The sequence below is a fragment of the Ursus americanus genome, chromosome 2 (assembly GCF_024610735.1).
Source record: "Ursus americanus isolate L20-20 chromosome 2, mUrsAme1.1.p, whole genome shotgun sequence".
In the NCBI taxonomy this organism is placed as follows: domain Eukaryota; kingdom Metazoa; phylum Chordata; class Mammalia; order Carnivora; family Ursidae; genus Ursus; species Ursus americanus.
Genome location: NC_142128.1, coordinates 19,678,932 through 19,700,451, shown reverse-complemented (window position 1 = coordinate 19,700,451; position 21,520 = coordinate 19,678,932). Strand labels below are relative to the sequence as shown.

Sequence of the window (21,520 nt, the reverse complement as noted above, 5' to 3'; positions counted from 1 at the left end):
GGAACACTCCTAAACTCATTTTATGAGACAACATTACCCTCGTACCAAAGCCAGATAAGAACGCTTCAAATAAAAACAAACAGAAACAAATAAAAACTGTATAGGCCAGTATCCCTGATGAATATAGATGCAAAAAATTTCAACAATGGGGCGCCTGGGTAGCGCAGTCGTTAAGCGTCTGCCTTCGGCTGAGGGCGTGATCCCGGTGTTTTGGGATTGAGTCCCACATCGGGCTCCTCCGCTGGGAGCCTGCTTCTTCCTCTCCCATTCCCCTGCTGTGTTCCCTCTCTCGCTGGCTGTCTCTCTGTCACATAAATAAATAAAATCTTTAAAAAAAATTTTTTTTCAACAAAATACTATCAAACTAAATTCAGTAGCACATTAAAAAGGTCATACACCCTGATCACGTGGGATTCATCCCTGGATGAAAGGACGGTTCAACATACACAAATTGATAAATGTGATATATCATAATTGAATGAAGGATAAACATCATATCATCTCAATAGATGCAGGAAAAGCATTTGACAAAATTAAATAACCATTTATAGTTTTAAAAAATCACCTAACTGGGTATAGAAAGAACATACCTCGTTCTAATAAGACCCTATATGACAAGCCCACGGCTAACATCATACTCAATGGTGAAAGGTTGAAAGCTTTTCCTCTAAGGTCAGGAACATGCTAAGGGTGCCCACTCTTATCACTCCCATTCAACACAGTACTAAGTCCTAACCAGAGTAATTAGGCAAGAAAAAGAAGTAAAAGGCATCCAAATCAGAAAGGAAGTAGTAAAATTGTCTGTTTGCAGATGACGTGATGATATACGTAGAAAATACTAAAGACTCCATCAAAAAAACTCTTACAACTAATAAACAAATTCAGTAAAGTTGCAGGATACAAAACCAATACATAAAAATCAGTTTTGTTTCTATACACTAATAACAAATTATTTCAGAAAGAAATAAACAATTCCACTTCAATAGCATCAAAAACAATAAAATACTTAGGAATAAATTTAATCAAGGAAGTGAAAAATCTACACTGAAGACTATAAGACATTGATGAAAGAAATTGAAGAAGACACAAATAAATGGAAAGCTATCTTTTATTCATGGATTGGAAGAATTAATGTTGTCAAAGTATCCATACTACCCAAAGTCATCTATAGATTAGATGCAAATCCCTATCAAGATTCTAATGATATATTTTATAGAAATAGAAAAAAAATCCTAAATTTAGTATGGAACCACAAAAGACCTTGAATAGCCAGAGCAATCCTGAAAAAGAAGAACAAAGCTGGAGGCATCACACTTCCTGATTTAAAACTGTATTAATGCTGCAACATGGACGGCACTGGAGGAGATAATGCTAAGTGAAATAAGTCAAGCAGAGATAGACAATTATCATATGATTTCTCTCATCTATGGAACATAAGAACTAGGAAGATCGGTAGGGGAAGAAAGGGATAGAGAAAGGGGGGGTAATCAGAAGGGGGAATGAAGCATGAGAGACTATGGACTCTGAGAAACAAACTGAGGGCTTCAGAGGGGAGGGGGGTGGGGGAATGGGATAGGCTGGTGATGGGTAGTAAGGAGGGCACGTATTGCATGGTGCACTGGGTGTTATATGCCACTAATGAATCATAGAACTTTACATCAGAAACCAGGGATGTACTGTATGGTGACTAACATAATATACTAAAAAAAAGATTTAAAATAATAATAATAATAAATAAAACTGTATTAAAAGCTGTAGTAGTCAAAACAGTATGGTATTAGCATGAAAACAGGCACATAGGCCAATGGAACAGAATTGAGAGCCTAGAAATAAACCCATGAATATACGTGGTCAAGTAATATTTGACAAGTCATTATGCTAAGTGAAACAAATCAAACAAAGAAAGATAAAACTGCTTGATCTCACTTATATGTGGATTCTAAAAACCCAAATTCATAGAAACAGAACGGAGTGGTGATTGCCAGGCACAGGGGTCTGTGGTGGAAATGGAAAGTGGTATGGCAACCACGGGCAGGGACATCCTAAAATGTGCCACTTTGGCAAATTATTTATTTTGAGTTGGTTCCTAGCACAGGGCTCCTAAAACCCTCATAAATTCCCAAGTGATAAGAGCACTAGGAATGTCTTTTGTTTTAATGAAGTGACTCTGGGTGGGCTCCTGAATGGCCCTTGGATGATGCTGGTCACCAGAAAGACCAAGCAATGATTAGAAGCTTGGAATTTTCAGCCCCAACCCTCATCCTCCAGAGAGAAGAGAGAGTCTAGAAATTAGCTAATAATTGATTATGCCTCCATGAGGAAGCCTTCATAAAATCCCAATAATATGGGGTTTGGGGAGCTTCCAGGTTGGGACCACATCCACACTGGGAGGGTGATGCACCCAACTCCACAGGAACAGAAGCTCTTGCTCTTGGGACCCTCCCAGACCCTGTCCTATGCATCTCTTCCATTTGGATATTCATCTATATCATTTATCATATCGTTTTATAATAAACTAGTAAACGTAAGTAAAATGTTTCTTTGAGTTCCGTGAGCCACTCTAGCAAATTAATTGAACCCAGGGAGGGGGTTGTAGGAATCTCTGACTTGCAGCCAGTTGACGAGAAGTACAGGTACTAATTTGGACTTGTGACCGGAGTCTAATGTCCAAGGAAGGGGTTGTTGGATCCCTGATCTATAGTTAGTCTGTCAGAAGCACAGGGGACAATCTGAGCTTGTGACTGGTGTCTGAAGTGGGGATGGGGGAAAGTCTTGTGAAACTGAGCCCTTACTAGTGAGATCAGAGGCTATCTCCAGGGAGATCACATCAGAATTAAGTTGGAGAACAGCCAGCTGGTGTTGGAGCTTGCTTGTCATTGTGGGGGGAACCTTCAGACATTTGCTGACCAGAAGTGTCAGAAGTGAAGTCTGCTGTGTTGGTAGTAAAGGAGACACTCAAGGAAGGAAGCTGTAGTAGGGAAGTACTAACTGGGTTTTTGCCTACCGAGAAAGGGAAAAAAGGCCGAATTTTTCCCTTAGAATCATGTTACAAAAATGAGGTATTAATACATTGAAATGACATGGTATAACAATCCCAGATGTCAATTTTTGAGTGCTTGCTATGTTTGGGAACTTTGCATGCATCATTTTACTTTATCTTCCTGATCATCCTCATTAAAATATGGCTTCCTTTTAAATAAGAGGTAATTGAGCCACAGAGAGGTTGAGTAACTTGTCCAAGATCACACAGCTGGCAAACACCTGAGCCAAGCTTCAAATCATACTGTAATAATGGAGAAGATGGCAGGAATTGGTCCCAGAAGACTTGGGTCCAAGGCTTGATTCCTTTATTTACTTGTCCTGCGATGTGGAGGCACATCTCTTAAACCCCTGAGCCTCAATTTCCCAGCTGTCAAAAGGGGATGAAGTATTTATCTCACAGAGTTGTTGTGAGGATTATAAATAGTTTTGCAATTTAATAGACTGTGCACATTAGCTGTCTTCATTTTTCTAAAGCCCAATGGAAGGAACGGTCATCTCAATACTAATAACGTTGGCTTTCTCCTTGTTTTTTACCCTCTTCTCTGTTTGGGGGAGACTGGAGACTCTATATCATGGCATAAGAATGTGAAGCTGGACTACGATAGACCCAGGTTCAAGTACTGGTTTACTGGCTTTGGGAGATTACTCAACCTCTGTGAGCTTCAGTTTCCTTAGCCCTAAAACAGGGCCAAAAATGAGTCCTGTGTCCTAGGATCATTTGTGAGGGACTAGATGGGATAATGCATGTAAGTTCTTTATGAGTTCCTGGTACATCAGAGAGGCTTAACAAAGGACCCCAAAAGCACTACCTAGGTAAGGAATAACAATAGCACCTTACATATTATATACTTTATCGCACATCTTAATATGAACCAAACCAATTTTATTCTCAAATTAGCTCTTGACATTGATATTATTAACTTCCTGTTTTATGAATGAGGAAATCTTTGCTCAGAGAATTTTAGTAATTTTCCAGAGTTACCCCATTAGGGCTCATTTACACCCAGGAATTCTTGCTTTGAGAGCAGGGCTTCATCTACATTAGCACAGTTCTGGAGAATCAAGGAGAACTTAAAGACTCCCAGGGAAAATGGTAGGAATAAGTGAGGTTCACCCACAGTCACCAAGAAACAGCTAAGAGGTCACAGTTCCCACAAAGTTCAGTGCAGAGAGCAAGCTGGGGAATAGTAGTTTCTTGAGAATGCTAAGAAAGGTATTGAGCCAATGAAGCTGAGAGGACAATAGCCGTATTAAATGACCTTTTCTCTCCTCTCACGCTTGCGTGCTGTGACCCAGACACAGTTGAATGGCTCTTGGATGTCTGCATGGCAGTTTGCAGATACATACCTGGCCATCAGCCCTGCTCCATAAACCCCCATAATTGGGCAAGGTCAGACTAGAAGGGGAGGAATCTCAAGGATTGCAAAGTGACCATTTGTATGTTATTCAAAGTCACTAAGTCCAGCTTCACGCATAGATTTTCTAAGGCATTCTAAGATGATCTTCACTCCCCGACAGTTAGGTGCTGGATCTCCTCGATGTTACAGGATCTTTAAATATTGTTGGATATCAACAATCAGCAAAGTTGAGGGGCTTTTTATAAATGACAGCTCAGAAAGATTACATTACGTTCTCAGGTTCTCACCACTCCTAAGGGGCAGCACTGACATTTCACTCCTGCCTGCGAATTCATTCTTTTCATAGATGTAGGGACAGAGTTTGATGGTCAATTCCATTTGCGATGGCACCAAAAGGTGGCAGCTCCTGAAGGTTGTCAGGCACTGGCTGTAGAGCCTGGTTCAAATTGTGACTCTCTACTTGCTGGCCGGGACTCCCTGCAAAGCTTCATCAGAGAAATAGTGAAGAAATAGTGAAGAAATAGTGAAGAGATAGTGAAGAAATAGAAAAGAACCAAAAGACTCTCTACTTACTGGCCGGGACTCCCTGCAAAGCTTCATCAGAGAAATAGTGAAGAAATAGTGAAGAAATAGTGAAGAAATAGTGAAGAAATAGAAAAGAACCAATTTCATAAGGTTCTTTTAAATGTTAAACGAGACATGTATCTCATCTGTTCTTAATCACTTAGAATCCCATTACCTAAGCCACCAAATTGGCAGTCAGGATTCAGACCAGGGAACCCAAGCTGCGTGGCTTCACAGTGCTTGAATCCTCATGAGCATGAAGTACAAGCAGCGTTGGGAAGATTTACACAGAGATGGGCTGGAGATGGGTTAAAATGCCCATGGCTTTGTAATGCATCAATGGCTCATTTATTGAGCTTTTGCTAAATGCCAATCACTTTCCTAAATACTTTATATGCGATAACTTTTTTTCACCTTCATAATCATCCCATGAGGTGGGCGCCATTGTTAGCTCTGCTTCAGAGGTGAGGAACCCGAACATGGGGATGCTGTGACTTGCCCAGTTTTGTGCAGCTAGTAAGTGGAGCCAAGCAGTGTGGTTTAGGAATCTACTAACTTACCATCTACTAACCATCATACTAAATCGCACCTGTAATACTCACTAGAGCAGAATTTCTTAACTTCAGCACCATTGACATCTTGGGGTAGATAATTCTTCATTGTGGGGGCTGTCCCACATTGTATTGTAGGATGTTCAGCGACATCCCTGGCCTGCACCCACTAGACACCGATAGCACTACACCCCCCCCGCCAGTTACAATAACCAGAATGTCTCCAAACATTATGGGGTGGGAGTGTGCAAAATTGATTAGAAGCTTGGCTCCGCCATTGCCAACTGTGTGACCTTGAATAAGTTACTTAACCTCTCTGAAGCTCGGTTACCTCCTATGTAAAAGAAAGACCTATTTTTCTTTGAAGATGATTGGGAGGATAAAATAAAATGATGCATATAAAGTTCCTGAACATAGTGAGTGCTCAACAAATGGTAGCTGAGATGTACCGTGCTGCTTGGATGTATGACACTTCGTGTCACGATCACTACTTTACACATCGTGCTCACATACGTTATTTTGGTACACCTATAAGACAAGCAGGGTTTATGATGCCCTTTTTGGACTGTGACATGGAGAACCACTGATTAGGGAGATGAGACTCACTAACTCCTCCTTTCTTGGGAAGGGATGAGGGGTATTGAGAGGGGAGGAAATGAGTCTTCTAAAAGTGTTTCCTTCTGTAAAGTGGAATGGAAATCTGAGCAGTATTTCTCACCATCCACCACTCCAACAACAGCAATGATAGATAACCTTTTTAAAAAGATTTTATTTATTTATTTATTTATTTATTTATTTATTTATTTGAGAGAGAACAGGGGGAGGGGCAGAGGGAATCTCAAGCAGACTCTGGATGAGCAAGGAGCCTGACATGGTGCTAGATCCCACGACCCTGAGATCATGACCTGGGCTGAAATCACGAGTTGGATGCTTAACCTACCGAGCCGCCCAGGCACCCCAATGATAGATAACATTTACTGAGCCTTTACTATGTACCGGAAACAATGCTTAATTTTTTGTCATGCGTAGTGTTATTTATTCCTTACAAAAACCTGTAATTATCCTGGCAGTGGATTAATTTTAGGAATGACCCAAATGTGTTCATGTGTCCTGATCTTTGTATATTTGCCCTACATTCCTGCTGTTTGGTGGTGCCCTTCTCACATGGACTCCAGGCTTGGTCATGGGACTGTTTTCACCAATGGGACACCAACAGGCTGGCTGCAAGCAGAGACTTGCAAAGTACTCATACACCAGGACTTGTCTTTTTGCTCCTCTTGGAAAGCTGAGCTCTCATGTGAACCAGCCCAGGCCAGCCTGCGGGATGATGAGACATTCATAGCTCAGTTGCCCCTGGCTGTCCTACCTGACAGCCTGCCAATCCCAAACAGCTGGCAGCTGACCCCGGATGGATGAATGAGCTCCTCCAAGACCAGAAGAATTGCCCGGATGAGCTTAATCCCAATTGCCATGAATAAAGAAACGGTGGTTGCTTTAAGCCATCCTGTTTTGGAGTATTTTATCAGGGATACAGAAAAGGCTAACTTGAAACAATTCCCTTTTACAAATGAGGACACATGGGTTCAAAGGTTGAATACGTTTCCGTGGCACACAGCCTGCAAGTGATAACACTGGGAAATGATTCACATTTCTCCGGCACAAATTGAGGAGACATATTTGGTGCCAGGAAGGACAGGAATTAAACCAGATGAGGAAGTCATATCAGCTGGGGCAAGGTTCAGCTGAAGTTGAGGAAAGCCCTGGTGAGGGGGCGCTCAGTTTCATGCTGTTCATCTTCTACTCTTCTCCCTTAGTTATTGGGAAGATCCTTTGACTGAGAGAGGCTTGTGGGGTTGTCTTCACAGGTAAGCGAGAGGCACGTCTGAGGTCATTATTCCTCAGGAGGAAGGAGCCTGCAGATCTGATGTAGGAAAAAAGAAAGGCACAGGGACAGGGTCTGGACCCAAGAATTCATCAAGGAATCTCCATATGATTCGCTCTTAGACTTTATGGCCAAAACTTTGACTCCTGTCACCCTGTGTTAAATTTCATATTCCCTAGAATGTTAGGGCTCCAGAAGTTCTCACATCCCAAACAACAGAATGTTCTCCAACTTCCATTTTGGGGGTACTTTAGGAGATGGTAAGTCTGCTCCCAGTCCTGTTATTTGCCCTGTGCCCTCCCACCTTCAAAGAAGAGTGGACGTATTCTTCTTCACTAGTATCCCTACATTTGATGAGCTGGCTGGTGCTGGTGTGCATGATCACCCTAAGATGTTAATGGGTGAGGGGGCATTGTCTCTTCTCTCTCTTCTTTGCTGAAGAAGGGCCCATCCAACCATTTTGCGCTCTCTCTTCTTTATTCTACCTTCCCATCTGGATCTGTCCATAGTAAGCGCTCAGCGAATGTTCGGTGCCCTCATTTTATTTCTGTGTTTGTATATATTTGATTGAAAGATCCAAGATTTAGGTTAGAATTTACCAGTAGGTGGAGGCATCTTAGGAGGCATCTCATTTTGGTATCCTGCTCCCAGAAGGGAGGCTCCTTTCCTTTACTTAGTGCTGACCTCAATTTTAACTCAATATATTACATTGCAACGTAATTCTTTATGTGTCTGTGTCTCTCTCATACTATTCAATTTTCTGAGTCTTTAAAATGATATCTTTTTGATTTTGAGTCCATATTATCTAACCCAGGATCTAGACAGTGTAATATAATATAGATAAATAAGAAATATTTCTTGAATGAAGAAGTCTGCATTCCAGTCCAGGTCCCCTCTGTCCTACTGGCGTGACGTCAAGAAGGTAATCTTTCTGAGACTTAATTTTCTCAACTAGAAACTGAATATAATCATACCTGTCTGACAGGGTTCTTGCAAGAATAAAAGGAAATAAAATATATAGAAGTCCCTGAGACTTTTGTAAACATTGGAAGAACATTATTTTCCTTCTTTGCATGTTAACCCATGTGTCAATGGGGGTTGGTGCTATGTTGCATGGAAATTACCAGATCATTGAGCTGGTTCTTCTGCAAATTTACCCCAGATCTGCCTCATTTATATGCATCCATTCCTTCCAGTAAGTGACCCGAGGGCCTGGTTTTCAACACTTTTTGTTCTTTCGAGCACCAGCCTTCCCCAGGTGGTGTCTCTGCGATTAATGGCTACAGAATCACTAGGGCTGGGGCAGACTGGTTTTTCTTGGATTCTTTTTTGAGTTTGTAATCTTAGCTGTCATCCCCTTGGCTCTGAAGATTATTAAGCATTCTACAAGGAAGGCATTCTCTTTAAAATAGTTCTGAAACAGCCATGATTGAGGAAAGCCACTTCCCCTGCATTGTACCCCTGCCCTCTTGCCCGTTATCTAGCCAAGAATCATCCATGACCTTGACAAAGAGGAGGCAGCTTGTCCAGTTCCAAGCTCAATTATCAGGAGATAACCTCTGTGAGTTGGTTAAATAGGATTTCTCTTTCCTAGATCTTTTTTGTTTCTTTCTTTTTCATTCCTTTTTTTTTTTTTTTTTAAGCTCAGCAGGAAAAGGCTGTGCTGGATACAGCAAGGACAAATATGTACCATGTTAGAGGCGAGCTTTCAGTTTTGTTGGGGAGAGAGATTGCATATCAACCTGTACAGGTGCACATTCCGCCTCTTCACAGAGGACTTCAAAAAATTGCACTCCAGAGATTTGCTCAAAGGCTGCACGGCCTGTTGGTTAGCGTATAATGTAACATGTGTTTTTATCCTTATAAATATTTTAACTCTTCTTTCACTCTGGATCTCTTGTTTCAAAGTAAAAGTTCTTTTACCTTGTTACTAGAATTTTACCTTCTCCCCAGCACTCAAGCGATTTTCCTCCTTCTGCCCAAGGCTTGCATTAAGGTGAATAAAACCAGCGTTCCTCTCTCTGCCTTCCGAGCCCCTTTCCATTGGGCAGCTCACTGTTTGTGCTTTTAGGGAATTCTTCATTTTTAGTTTGTGTTTTTATACCCACCCACCCCCACCCGCCCCCAATGCTCAGGTCTCAAGCCCCCTTTTTTCCTCCTTCCTGTCGTGTTTGTATTTTCTTAGAAATGTTAATTCAACAGACACTGATGCTCTCTCTCTATCAATCTGTGTGCTAAGAGATGGTGAATATGTAGGAGGCTTTTTCCAGGAAGAACTCATAATCTGCAGATATGATGTCCTAAAGATTATCTACCTACCTACCTACCTATTTATCTATCGATCATCTGTTTATCTATCATCTATCATCTTTGTATCCATCTATCATCTAGCTAGCTAGCAATTATATATGTATCTAATCTACAGATACCTATGTAGATCTCTCCCTATATATATCTGTCTAGATCTATCTACCTAGATAGGTAAATAGAAATGCAGATGAAGATAGAGATTTACAGATAGATAGATAGATAGATAGATAGATAGATAGATAGATACAGATCTACCGTGCAAGGAAGCGTAGAGAAAAATCTAATGGAAACTTACTCAAAACTTTGAGTGAGGGGATCCTGGAAAACTTTTCTTTTCTTTCCTTTTTTTTTTGGAAAACTTTTCTTTAGAGCTTTGTATTGATGTATGAATAGTTGATAAGTGTTATTCAGGTGTATTTGCAGAGGAAAGACACTCTAAGCAGAAGAAATAACATGTAAATAGTTGTAGACACTTGTAGGAATGTAGCCTGTGATGTTGGAGCAGGATGAGAATGTGATGTGGCTGAAGACTGGGATCTGCCAGAGGAGATCATGATAAATGGAGCTGGGCAGATAACTGGGGCATACGCGGGGTCTTTCCACATTGGGCTGAAGAATAGAGCTTGGGTTTCACCCTGTGGATTGTGAGGGGCTGCTGCAGGTTTTTAAATGTTGATGGAGCACCTGGGTGGCACAGTCAGTTGAGTATCTGAGTCTTGGTTTCAGTTCAGGTCTTGATCTTGGGGTCATGGGATCGAGCCCGTGTTGGGCTCTGTGCTCAGTTCAGAGTCTGCTTGGGATTCATTCTCTCTCTCTCTTTCTCTCTCTCTCTCTGGAATAGATAAATAAATCTTTAAAAAATAAACAGTTGAGTAACTTGTTCAAATTAGGAAATTATTGTGACAGTGAAGAATGGACAAATTCAGTAAGAAATTGGAGCAAGATATTCCTCATCCTTTCCATTTGCCAAATCCTGACCAAAATTTCCAACAAGTTCTTGAGAATAGGCCAATGCAAAATCAATCAACCCATGTCCCAGAATCCCCCAGGTCAAATGCAGAACAACATGTCTCAGGAAAGGCCAGCAACACATGTACAGCCACTCAGGACTGAAACAAGCACACAGGTTGACTCCCAGAACTATAGGCCTTTACTCTGCTGGTGTTCTGATATGGGAGCACTTGGCATTGTGATCCCGCTGTTATTTACATGTCACTTACTCTGATTTTCGATGACCATTACATCATAATGATTTTTAATTGAAGAAAAGCCTTTTAATTCTTCATTTCCCGAAAATATCATTTGAAGTTCAGGAAATGTTGCTCAGGATTGTAGCCTATCAGCTGGTATTTAGGTTGTTCACAGTGAGGGCTTCAGTTCTCCCAGGAAGACAGGGTTGCCCCCTCCTCTGTATGCCCATGGTGTTTTCCGAGTATGTAAGTTGCAGAATTTACCATAATGCACCATGATTATATCCTTGAGAAGCAGCACAGCGTAGTGATGAAGAACGCATGTCTAGAACCAGAAAACCTGGCTTGGAATCCTGGCAGCCACTTACTGGCTGTGTGAACTTGAGTAAGTGACCTACCCTTTGTCTGCCTCAGCTTCCTTAGCTGAAAAATGAAAATGCCATTACCTAACTTATAGAGTTTGTCATGAGGGGAAGAGGAGGTAATATGGGTGAAGTACTTAGAACAGAAATACTTACTAAGCACTTACAAAAGTGGTCATTATTTCTTGAATTATCAGACTCCTCTAGTGTTTCTTGTCACCGCTGTGTCATGTTATACATGAAAAATAATGTGATTTACGTGGAACGCTGAAAGCCATGGACAAGGCTGCTGTGTGGTTTGGGACCCCACTGAGGGGCTGATCCTGCCTCAAGGCTGTCCTGGCTTCCCTGGTGGCTGATGGAATTAAACTTGCTGTATGCCTGTAACCCTTTTGTGGGAAATTCTGACCTGGCCGACTTGTTATTGAAGATGGAGATGATGATGATGATGATGGTGATCCTGTATCCTCCAGGTCCTGCACAATTTTTGTCACAGTGCAGGTTCTTAATAAGTGTTTCAACAAATGGATTTAATGAGTGGAAGGCAAGAAGACCCTATCTCTTTCTGCTCACCTGCAGTCATGTGTTCTTCTTGTAGAAAAACAGTGTTCACTAGCTATATCTATCTTTGTTCTTTTCTGTCTGAGTAATGCATTTTGACATTCTAAAATTACTCTAAATTCTGCAAAATCACTTTGGGAGACGGGACAAGAAAGGCCTCTTGAAAGATAAGTTATCCCAGAGCACTCGGGGAGGTTAGAGGTTGGCAGAGTTTTATATTCCAACCACCAGGAAATGCTTGGTCATTCACAGGCTCAGAATAAGTCCTGCTGGGCAAAAATGCTTATTCCTTACTAAGTGACCTAGTGGTGGTACGTACTTAAAAATGGAGAGAGGGGAGCCATTCTGTTCAGTTGTGGCAAGAAGCCAAAAGTAGGTCAAGAAGTTCTCGGAATGAAAATCTTCACATGAACCATATGCCTAGAAGTAAGAATGGGTCCCAGATTCTAGTCTAAATAAGAAACAAAATCTTACTAACTAGTGGACTCCTACTTTCTAAAGTGTTCATTGTGAGACCACAATTCAAGATACCTCAAATAACTGAAATGGCCAAATAATTATGTTTAACAAATAGGAGAAAAATCTCTGTCAGTGATAGGAATCTAAGAAAAGTGCTATTTACATAAATAAGAACTTTCTACGAGATAGAGCAATAGTTCCCCAAATTTGTACAGTACCCAAATAGCAAACTTAAAACAACTTACTTTTTTTCAGTATTCAAAAGGTTTTGTTTATTCTAATCCTATCAAAATTTGCAAGAACGGTACAAAAATGCCTGTATACTTTTTATTCAGATTCACCTCTATCTTTGAAACATAAAGATCACTTATTTTGAACTGTAAGTGATTAATTTTTGTGTGCAAGGGTTTGCTTATCTTTTGCACAGAACTCTTTGCCTTCGGATTTGGCTGTTGGTGGTAAAGAACTGAACCGCACAGTCTTTAGGGCCTCCCTTTATCCATGGCATTGAAGAAGCCGGCTGGGTGAGGAGACTGCTGAGGGAGCCAGAAACCTTGGCACAGACTTTTTCTTTGCCAGTGGAGACGGCCAGTTTGAAAGAGGGATCAATTGATCAGTCTAAATTTCCAGGGAGTGGAGGTTACATGCACGTCATGAGTCATTGGCCAGACATACCTGCTCCAGCTGCCAGGCCACAGTTGTCAATCCAAAGCGCTTCTGAAAATGGGGCCAGAACCCACGTTAATGAAGCCTGACTGCCTTGGAATTATTGTTGGATTAATTAGCAGCTTTGCCAGTAGTCCATTTGTCCAGGGTCAGTAACAATTTATGGTGAGTCACATTTAAGTAATTTCATTCAATTCAACCAGACTTTATTGCCCCCACTAAGCACAGAGCCCTGGACAGGCCCAGTGCAAGCAAAGGGATTAATCTGAGCATCAGATGACAGGGGTTCTAGGCTCCCCGGGCAGGGAGAGGGGTGAGGGTCAAGGATTGCCATACAGAAAGCTGAAGGAAGCGAATCTTCACAAGGGCTGGCTTACTAAATCCAAGGGAAACAAAATGAATTTCAGACCAATACTAGTCAAAACTGATATCTAAGATCTGTATTCATCAATATCCTTTTGATTGCAATTGATAGAAACCCAACACTAACCAGCTTACACATCAACTACCAAGATCAAAACAACAAACAAAGAAACAAACAAAGGAAATGTAATGACTTCTTTAACTGTAACAGTTGATGGATTATCTCATATCAGAAATGGCTGGATCCAGGTACCCAAATGATGGCCTTCAGCTTTGCTTTCTTCTGTATATGGTTTATTCTCAGGCATTCTTCTCATCCTAGTTTTGGGTTAACCTACCACCACTCCCACCGCCAAAAGCAGACTCTGGTGCAGGGAATTTATTTGGGAGATGTAGTGACCTTGAATATTCACCACTTGGGTCCAGTGCTGCGGGAAGAAGCTGACTGATTACCCTGCCAACACCCTTCCAGATTCACCATCATGTTCATGGGAAAGCCACACTTGCAATGGGCTGCTCCCGGTGAATGCCTGAGCCTAGTGAGGTCACTGAGGCATACCGGTTCCTGGTAGATGCAGGACTCCTCTGACAGATGGCTTTGCCTGGAGAACCCCTTCTTGGCTTGACCAAACTTGTCTTGGAACTGCAACCCATGGCTCCCTGATTAAGGCTTGGGAGATGGAAGAAGATTCTAGGTGGCAGCACTTCTTGTGTCCAGTTGGGAGGTGCATGCAAGCTGGGCCTAGAGACCTCAGCATTACATGGATTCTTGGGTGCCGAGGTCACCCCAAAGCACATTGGATACAATGACCAGATGTCACTTACCGGTGGGGAAGTATTCCTTTGCTACCTGCATGCTGAGCTCTCCTTAGCTGAGCCTTCAGTGGCCGGGTCCTCATTGGCTCAGGGCATGGGGAGCTGGAGACTGCAAAGGATATCTTCTCACACCCAGACGCTGCTCCTTCACTGCTAGTCTTGGAGAAGAGCTGGCGTTCTTGGGGATGTCGTTCTGCCACTGCTTGGCACACTTCGCTTTCAGCCATGGGCACAGGCCATGTTTGTGTTTAGTTTGGGAGGTGGCCTCTGCCCCAGTGCCCTGCGGTGGGGAAACAGGAGAAGTGTACAATTAGCAATTAACAGCTTTATCTCTACTCACATGTAAGAGACATAATTAGCTGGTTCCATCTGTTCCTGATACCTGCTGGAGTCAGCCATTCACACCTCAGCCAGATATTACACTGAGTGGGAGGGCCCGAAAAGGAAACATTTCAAAAATAACTCACGTTTTGTTGTTTCAGACATCCTGCCCCTATGGAGTGGGTCTCCAACTTTGCTTCCCTCAGGTGCACAATTTGCTGTCAGTTGGCAAGGAAAGGTGTGAGCTAATGAATATGGAAGCTGATGGCGCATGATTTTCCCAGGCACTGAGAGCCTCAATTTAAAGAGACAAGACTTGGTGTACAAAATACCAGCACAGCAAGTAGTGGGGCTCTGTCCCACTTGGCTCCATGTCACAGAATGGGCATTGGGCTCACATGGTGGGAAATATTTTCAGAGCCAAAGTCCAAATTTGGAAGGACCCTGGAGCCCCCATGGCTGCCTGGGTAAGTGACTGGCCCAAGGTCATGCAGCTAGGCAGCTGAGCCGGGATTCGCATCTAAGTCTCTTTTCTTAATCATGATACATCACTGCTGCTGGATGAAGTTTTGGAGACGTCATGGTCTCATGGGGATTAGGAAAATCCAGGACAACTTTTATTTTCAAGGCCAAAACAGTCATGCAAAAATGAGACATTTAAAAAGGATGTTTCCACCTACATAAGTAATGCTTTTAATGTAAAAAGTTACAATGTGATATAGTTGGGTTATCCACAAGGTAATTAGAAGACTCATAAAATGTTAATTCATAGCACACTCCGAGAGGCAGAGCCTGAATGAGGTCTACGTATTCGACGGGGTCTCGACAGGAGGATGACACACTCAGAATAGCGTTATTCAAGAAAGCTTATTTACAAAGGGATGATTTACAGATGTGCTGAGGTGGGGGAACCACATAAGACAGTGCAGTCATTTGGGCAAGGAGCAGTGAACTGTCACCACCTCTGGCTCCAGGGGACAAATGGAAGGAGACGAAGTGATGTAGAACGTACCACCATGGGTGCAGCGCTGACTTGTCAGAGGCAACAGCTGTCCCAAGGTGACCTCAAAGGATGGGACCAGGAGATAAATGATATGACTTCCCCGTCCTTCCTCTCTCTACCTGCCAGGAATCCCCGTGGGCAGAATGCACTTGGAAGCTGCGGGCACGGGCAGGGCTGGGACTAGGGCAAGGCAAGTGAGGCATCAAAGGATCCACACTAAGGAAGCCCTCACTCTCAGGGCCATGCAGGATTGGGGCCTGGGACCTTTGCACAGCCCCGGGAGCAAGGGTCTCCCTAAATTTGGCACCCTCGCTATCTCGCTCATCTCTCCCTGGTCCCGGCCCTAGGCTTGGGAGTCTGCAGTGAGGTCTGTACAGCTTAGCCTTTTGCAGTCACTGTGAGGTGGGGAGAGGGGAAGAGGGAGTCTCATGGAGCACGAGGAAGAAATCTAGCACAGGAAATGTTTAAAATCTAAGGCGAACATTTTTCATTCCATCATATTTACCTGTGTCTGAGACTGTGTGTATTAACCTTATTTGGAGAGAAAGTCAAAAGCCTAAATAGAAGACCTTGATGACACCTCATTTTTACCCTGTGATTAAACTTAGATGGGCCTCCATCAGTTGTGGGTTATTGGAGAGTGAGCTGCTTCCCTTTCTGGACACAGGCAGCCAGAGATAAGAGAGAGGCTGCACGGAACGTGCCTGTGTGCCTGGCATCCTCTGCAGGCAAGCATATTGGCCTTTTCCCATTCTTCTGTGGCTCCCAGAATGTATTCATCTTCTACTCTCAGCCCAGCTCAGTCACTGACTCTCCCACGGGCTTTAGCTCCTGCTAGTTCAGCCATGCTTTCATCCCTGAGTCATTTCAGACACCCGGCTTCACCCACAGACATCATTTGGGGCAAGGACCTTCATTCTGATGAACCTCTTCCTGCCCCCTGTTTTTGGTTTGACCCTCATTAGACCATTTTACAGTTTTGAGTATGCTTTGTCCTCATGCTGTTGGGGGTCAGGGGAGGACCCTTTCAGGGTCACCAGCTGTCACCACCGGCACCAGGATTCAAGACAAATGTCACAGTCCTACAGCATAGGTAAGGACATAGTCTTTGTCAATGGAAGGAAAGAGCAGGAGAAGAGAAGTCAGGGTGCCCCTAATCTCTCATCAACCTATGGAGAGTGTATGGGGCCAGACAGTTCCAGACATGCCATGTGAGCCTGTGCCCTAACAGACAGACCCATGCCCTTGCTTCCCCCCCCCCCCTTTTTGTAAGGCAGACACATCCATGGGAGGAGTAACCAGACTATAAGTACCCCAGCTAAGTTTGTGAGAGTTTGTCTAGCAATGCCAGCTCTCAAACTTGAAGACCCTGGGGCCTGTGTGAAATTGCAGAACTTTCTGCCAGGGTTGGGGAAGATGCCACTGGTGCAGCCCCTCCCACCAGGAGACGGGGGAACTGGATTCCAGTTCTCCTTTTGTCCAAACCAGGGAAGGCTGTTGGAATCACTCTGAGACACTATGGCTCTTTGCATCCCTGTCATAGATTATTTAATGTACACCTGTAATGGGCCACGATTTGAAAATATAAAGCACACACGGAATAGTGATATTGAAATGCAGCAATTAATGAGGAACAGAAATCTGATAATAAATTAGCAAAATCACCTCACACTGACCTTCCCCAGATTTGAAAGTTGCATTCATCTGATAAAAGTCGTATACAGCGCGCTTCAAAACTAAAGTAGAAAATAGAAATATAGTGACAATTACATACCATTTTGCTTTTCATTTATTGAGAATAATGACTCTCCACACCTGCAATGTGTTATTTGTAGAGATGTGCTTGCAAATATCAGCCGGAAACCTTTTCTTGCATCTTATCATTTAGAACAACAATTATATGTTTAAAAAAATCAGCACAAAATTTAGAATTCTAAACATCAGCTCACAAAAGAAGTTTTTGTCTTTTTTTTTTTTATGCCTTGCAACATAGTAAAACTCTGTCCTGAAACCGAGTCGTGTTTTTTTCTCTCTTTCATAAATAATTTAAAGTAAATCCACCAGCTTTATATCACATGTTAAATGGGGACAAGTCAAAACTTGTCTTAATATTATGAAGAATGTAACATGATCTTTACAGCACACTATTTAATCAGATGGTGCTATAATAGAACTTTTTTTTAAGGAAAGAAGTCACTTATTTATCAATGCTGAAATGATTAAAAAATCCCTAAGGGCTTACAGCAGTCTATTTACTTACAACAGGGGTTCATGAGTCAGAAGAGAAGCTGGTGCTGTAGAGAAAGCTGCCCCCCTTGCTAGCTCTTTGGGTTTGAGCAAGTCACTCAAACTTTCTGATGTTCGGTTTCCCTCATCTTTAAAAATGGGAAAGTGACACCTACTTTGCAGGGTTGTTTCAATGATTGCCTGAAATACCTGAAGTGCTTGTTATAGAATAGGTTCTCATTGAAAAAGAATTTTTATTATTGATTGTTCAACACATTTATTGAGCATGTACAGTGTGTTAAGCTGAGTTAAAAAGAAAAGAATGGGGTGTAATCTCAACACCGTAGCGTCAGATGAAAGATTACAACACTGTGTGAAGTATGATAATTGAGCATTGCTTTCTGCCTCACTGATTAGGGAAGTGAGAGTTCCCTCATATCCCTGTACTGATAATAGGAACTAATATTTGTGGGATGCTTGCGATGTGCCTGGAGTCGTGTTGAATGCTCACTTTCACTGTTACTTAACTGCTCACAACAAACCCACCAAGTAGTCACTAGAATTATCATCATATCCATCCCACCGATGAAGAAATGGAAACCCAGAGAAATTAAGTAAGGAGTAAGAGGTAAAGGTGGGTACTGAACCCTGAAAGTTTGCTTTCAGAGCCCACACATTTAAACACACACATTTGGCCAGGAGGTATCTTAAAAGCTAAGAAAATTGATACACAGGGTGAAGATTATCCACCTGATTCAGGGACAAGGCTCCAAAGGGGGCCATGGGGTTGGTCTGTTCTGGAGAACTGGGTAAGAACTTGACTACGGCAGAGCGGCAAGAACAGGATGGAAGGAGTTTGAGAGGGGGAAGCAATGCTGCTGCTGATGTCATAGCATTTTATGGGAAAGATCAAAAGAAATTCCATGAAAGGAGTACAAGTAGGAGGGGCAGAGAGGAAGGAGCTTCCATTTCCAGAGTAACAGCAGAGTAGCAGCATAGTCAATGGAAGTAATAGCAGGCAGCATACAGAACTTTTCCAAAACACTGACCTGGGCTAACAGAAAGATATGGATGCTCCCATTTCAGTGTTGGGAATTGGATACAGGGCTGGCGGATGCAGGTAAAGTCAGAAGTGTTTTACCTTGGGAGAATGTTCCGGCAGAGAGGTAATTCAAAGGGTATTCAGCATATCCCTCCTAAGACGAGTCCCGTAGAAACCACTGGTCTCTGCAGGACGTGGCAAATCAGATCTATCTGAATAGATGAGCTTGTGGTCAGGTCCTGCCATATTCCCCAGAACATGTGACCGTGGCACTCTGGACTCTCACTCCTAACCATCTGAAGAATGAAGACATTGTATAGTAGGACTGATCCAGAATGAAAATGGGACCACCAACAAGACAAATAATGGTGCCCTTTTAAGGAGAGCCATTCTGAAGCTCAAAGGCCCAGAGGCATGGGGATGGCAAATTTGTGTGCAGCATAAGCTGGGATGGTCAAGACTGGAATTGGTCAGGCACCAATAGCAGGATCCCTGGCCTCTTTTTTTTCAGTGCTGGGGTCCTTGGCAGAGTTCTTGAGTTAATGATGTTTCTAGAGCCATTGGGAGGAAAGCATACTAACAAGGACAGAAGCACCAGCTCAAACTGGTTTAAGTAAAAAAAAAAAAAAAAAAAAAAAAGGATTTCTTGACTCACTAGGAGAGTCCTTTGAGTCCACTAGTTGTAGATCCAGGGATTTAGAAAACATTTGTCAGAATTTTCTCTCTCCTCTATCTCCTTTCCTTTTCTCTGTATTGTTTGAAACTTAGGTGGTCTCTTTCCAATTAGCTTTGGACACGTGTAGCTTCAGAATTACATGGTCCTTAGTACCTAAGATCTTGGAAGGAAGGAAAGAATATCCCTTTTCCAGCATCCATGTGGGCTGAGATCAGCCACAAGCCCACCTTTGGAAAAATCACTGTTTGGTGAGATAAAATATGCCAATTGGAGGGGCGCGTGGGTGGCTCAGTTGGTTAAGCATCTGCCTTCAGCTCAGGTCATGATCTTGAGGTCCTGGGATCGAGCCCCACATAAGGCTTCCTGCTCAGCGGGGAGTCTGCTTCTCCCCCTCCCTCTGCTGCTCCCCCCTGCCTGTGATCTCTCTCTATCTCTCAGATAAATAAGCGAATAAATAATCCTAAAAAGAAAAAAAAAAAAAAAAGATATGCCAGTTGGAGAGCCTGGCTCAAGAGAGGCAGAACCCCAGAGTTCATAGGCACTGTAGTTGGGGAAAGGTAAATCTCAAGAGCAGCAGGGCGAGCGAGGGGCTTGCCCATGTTGGGCTGAAATCTGCCCGTTTCTTCAAAGCCAGTGTCACTGAGGTTGTGGGTTTATGGACCAACAGCATCAACATCATCTGGGCTCCAATCAGACTCACTGAATCAGGAATCCTATTTTAACAACCTTCTGTGTGATTTTACATGTGCCAGAGTTTGAAAACCATTCCTTCAGTTGTTTTGTGAAATGCAGTCAGAGCCCTGGGAAGTGATCCCTCCTCTATACTTGGGCAAGACATTTGTCCCTATCAAGCAGGCAAAGCCCCAGAAGTTCCTCGCTCACAAGGCAGAGGAAGAATCTCTCTCTAAATATTTTATTCTTTCATGTTGGTGTCTGAGAAAGACACGAGGTTTTTTAGTATTCTTGTCTGGTAACAGATATCACTTAGAAATCCATTTTATAATCATTTAAACTGGTTTGCTTTGGGTCTATTTACATAATTCCGTGAGACGCATGGAAAGAGAAGCAGAGTTATTTTTCTGCAGCCAAATACATGGAAAAAGCACTTTCTAAGGTAATTACCACTTCAGTGCTCCCCACACAGTTAGAGGGCACTGTGAAGAAGTGTGCCTTGTGGGTCCAGGGCCACCGAAGTGTGGAAAGAATGTGCTTTCTACCTGGGAAAGGCAAACAACACACTTTGTATGAAGCCTAATTTACTTATGTGAGTAATTTGCATGAAGGTGATGGAGCAGTGGCTTCCTGTGCATGGTGGGAGCTCATCTCCGAACAAACAAGGCACTTTTAAAACCACTGAGGTGTAGTGCACTGGGGGAGGGATGCCTGACCTCCTGCCAGCAGGACTAGAAATACCAGTCATTCTTGCTGAGGATCAAATCAGTGTTATACCTCCCAGCGGATGCCCCCGAGACTTTTTAAGGGGAAAGATCTTCAGGGCACCGGATATGGTGGAGAAATTTGTGCTTAACCCTCACTGTGTATTAGTTACCATAACTGTTTGTGGTTTTATTTATAATAATTATTGCTAGTGTATAGCTACATGTATCTTATGTGTTAGCTATAATCATTACTGTTAATAACCAGAAAAGACTGGGTAAAAATAATAGTAGATGAGTAACCACAACTCTGAATAAAGAGTTCTTAAGTAACACACAAAGCATGTGATAAAGACAAGTTTCAGGAAACACCACAGTGTTGCAAGTGAGGATGAGTAATGACTTGTGCTTTTTTGGCAGGGGGAGGGAGGAGTCAGAGCTGGATCAGACTCTAAGGGAGGATCAGGCTCTAAGGGGCTTTATCTGCAAATTCCAGTGGTGGTATGGCTAAGGTGGGTGGGTTACTGAGAATTAAGACCCGTTTTTGGACGGAGTTTTTGAGTTGTCTTTAGCTTAGTTCAAGTGTCCAGGCTTTAAAGCCTCCTGCCAAAAACCCATGGACCTCCATTGCTCCTTGTTCATTGTAGCAATATTCTGTAATATTCTAAACTAACCCACTTGGATAGTGAAAGATACACGAAACTGATCTCACCATTACCCCATTACCAATCAACATAATCTACTGTTTTCCT

General features: G+C 42.7%; 1 protein-coding gene across 1 annotated transcript in view; it reads left to right on the top strand.

Moving 5' to 3' along the window:
* LOC123778074 (uncharacterized) overlaps nucleotides 1-21,520 on the top strand; it is a 316,222-nt gene that overhangs the window by 113,866 nt on the left and 180,836 nt on the right. The gene's annotated exons all lie outside the window — the stretch shown is intronic.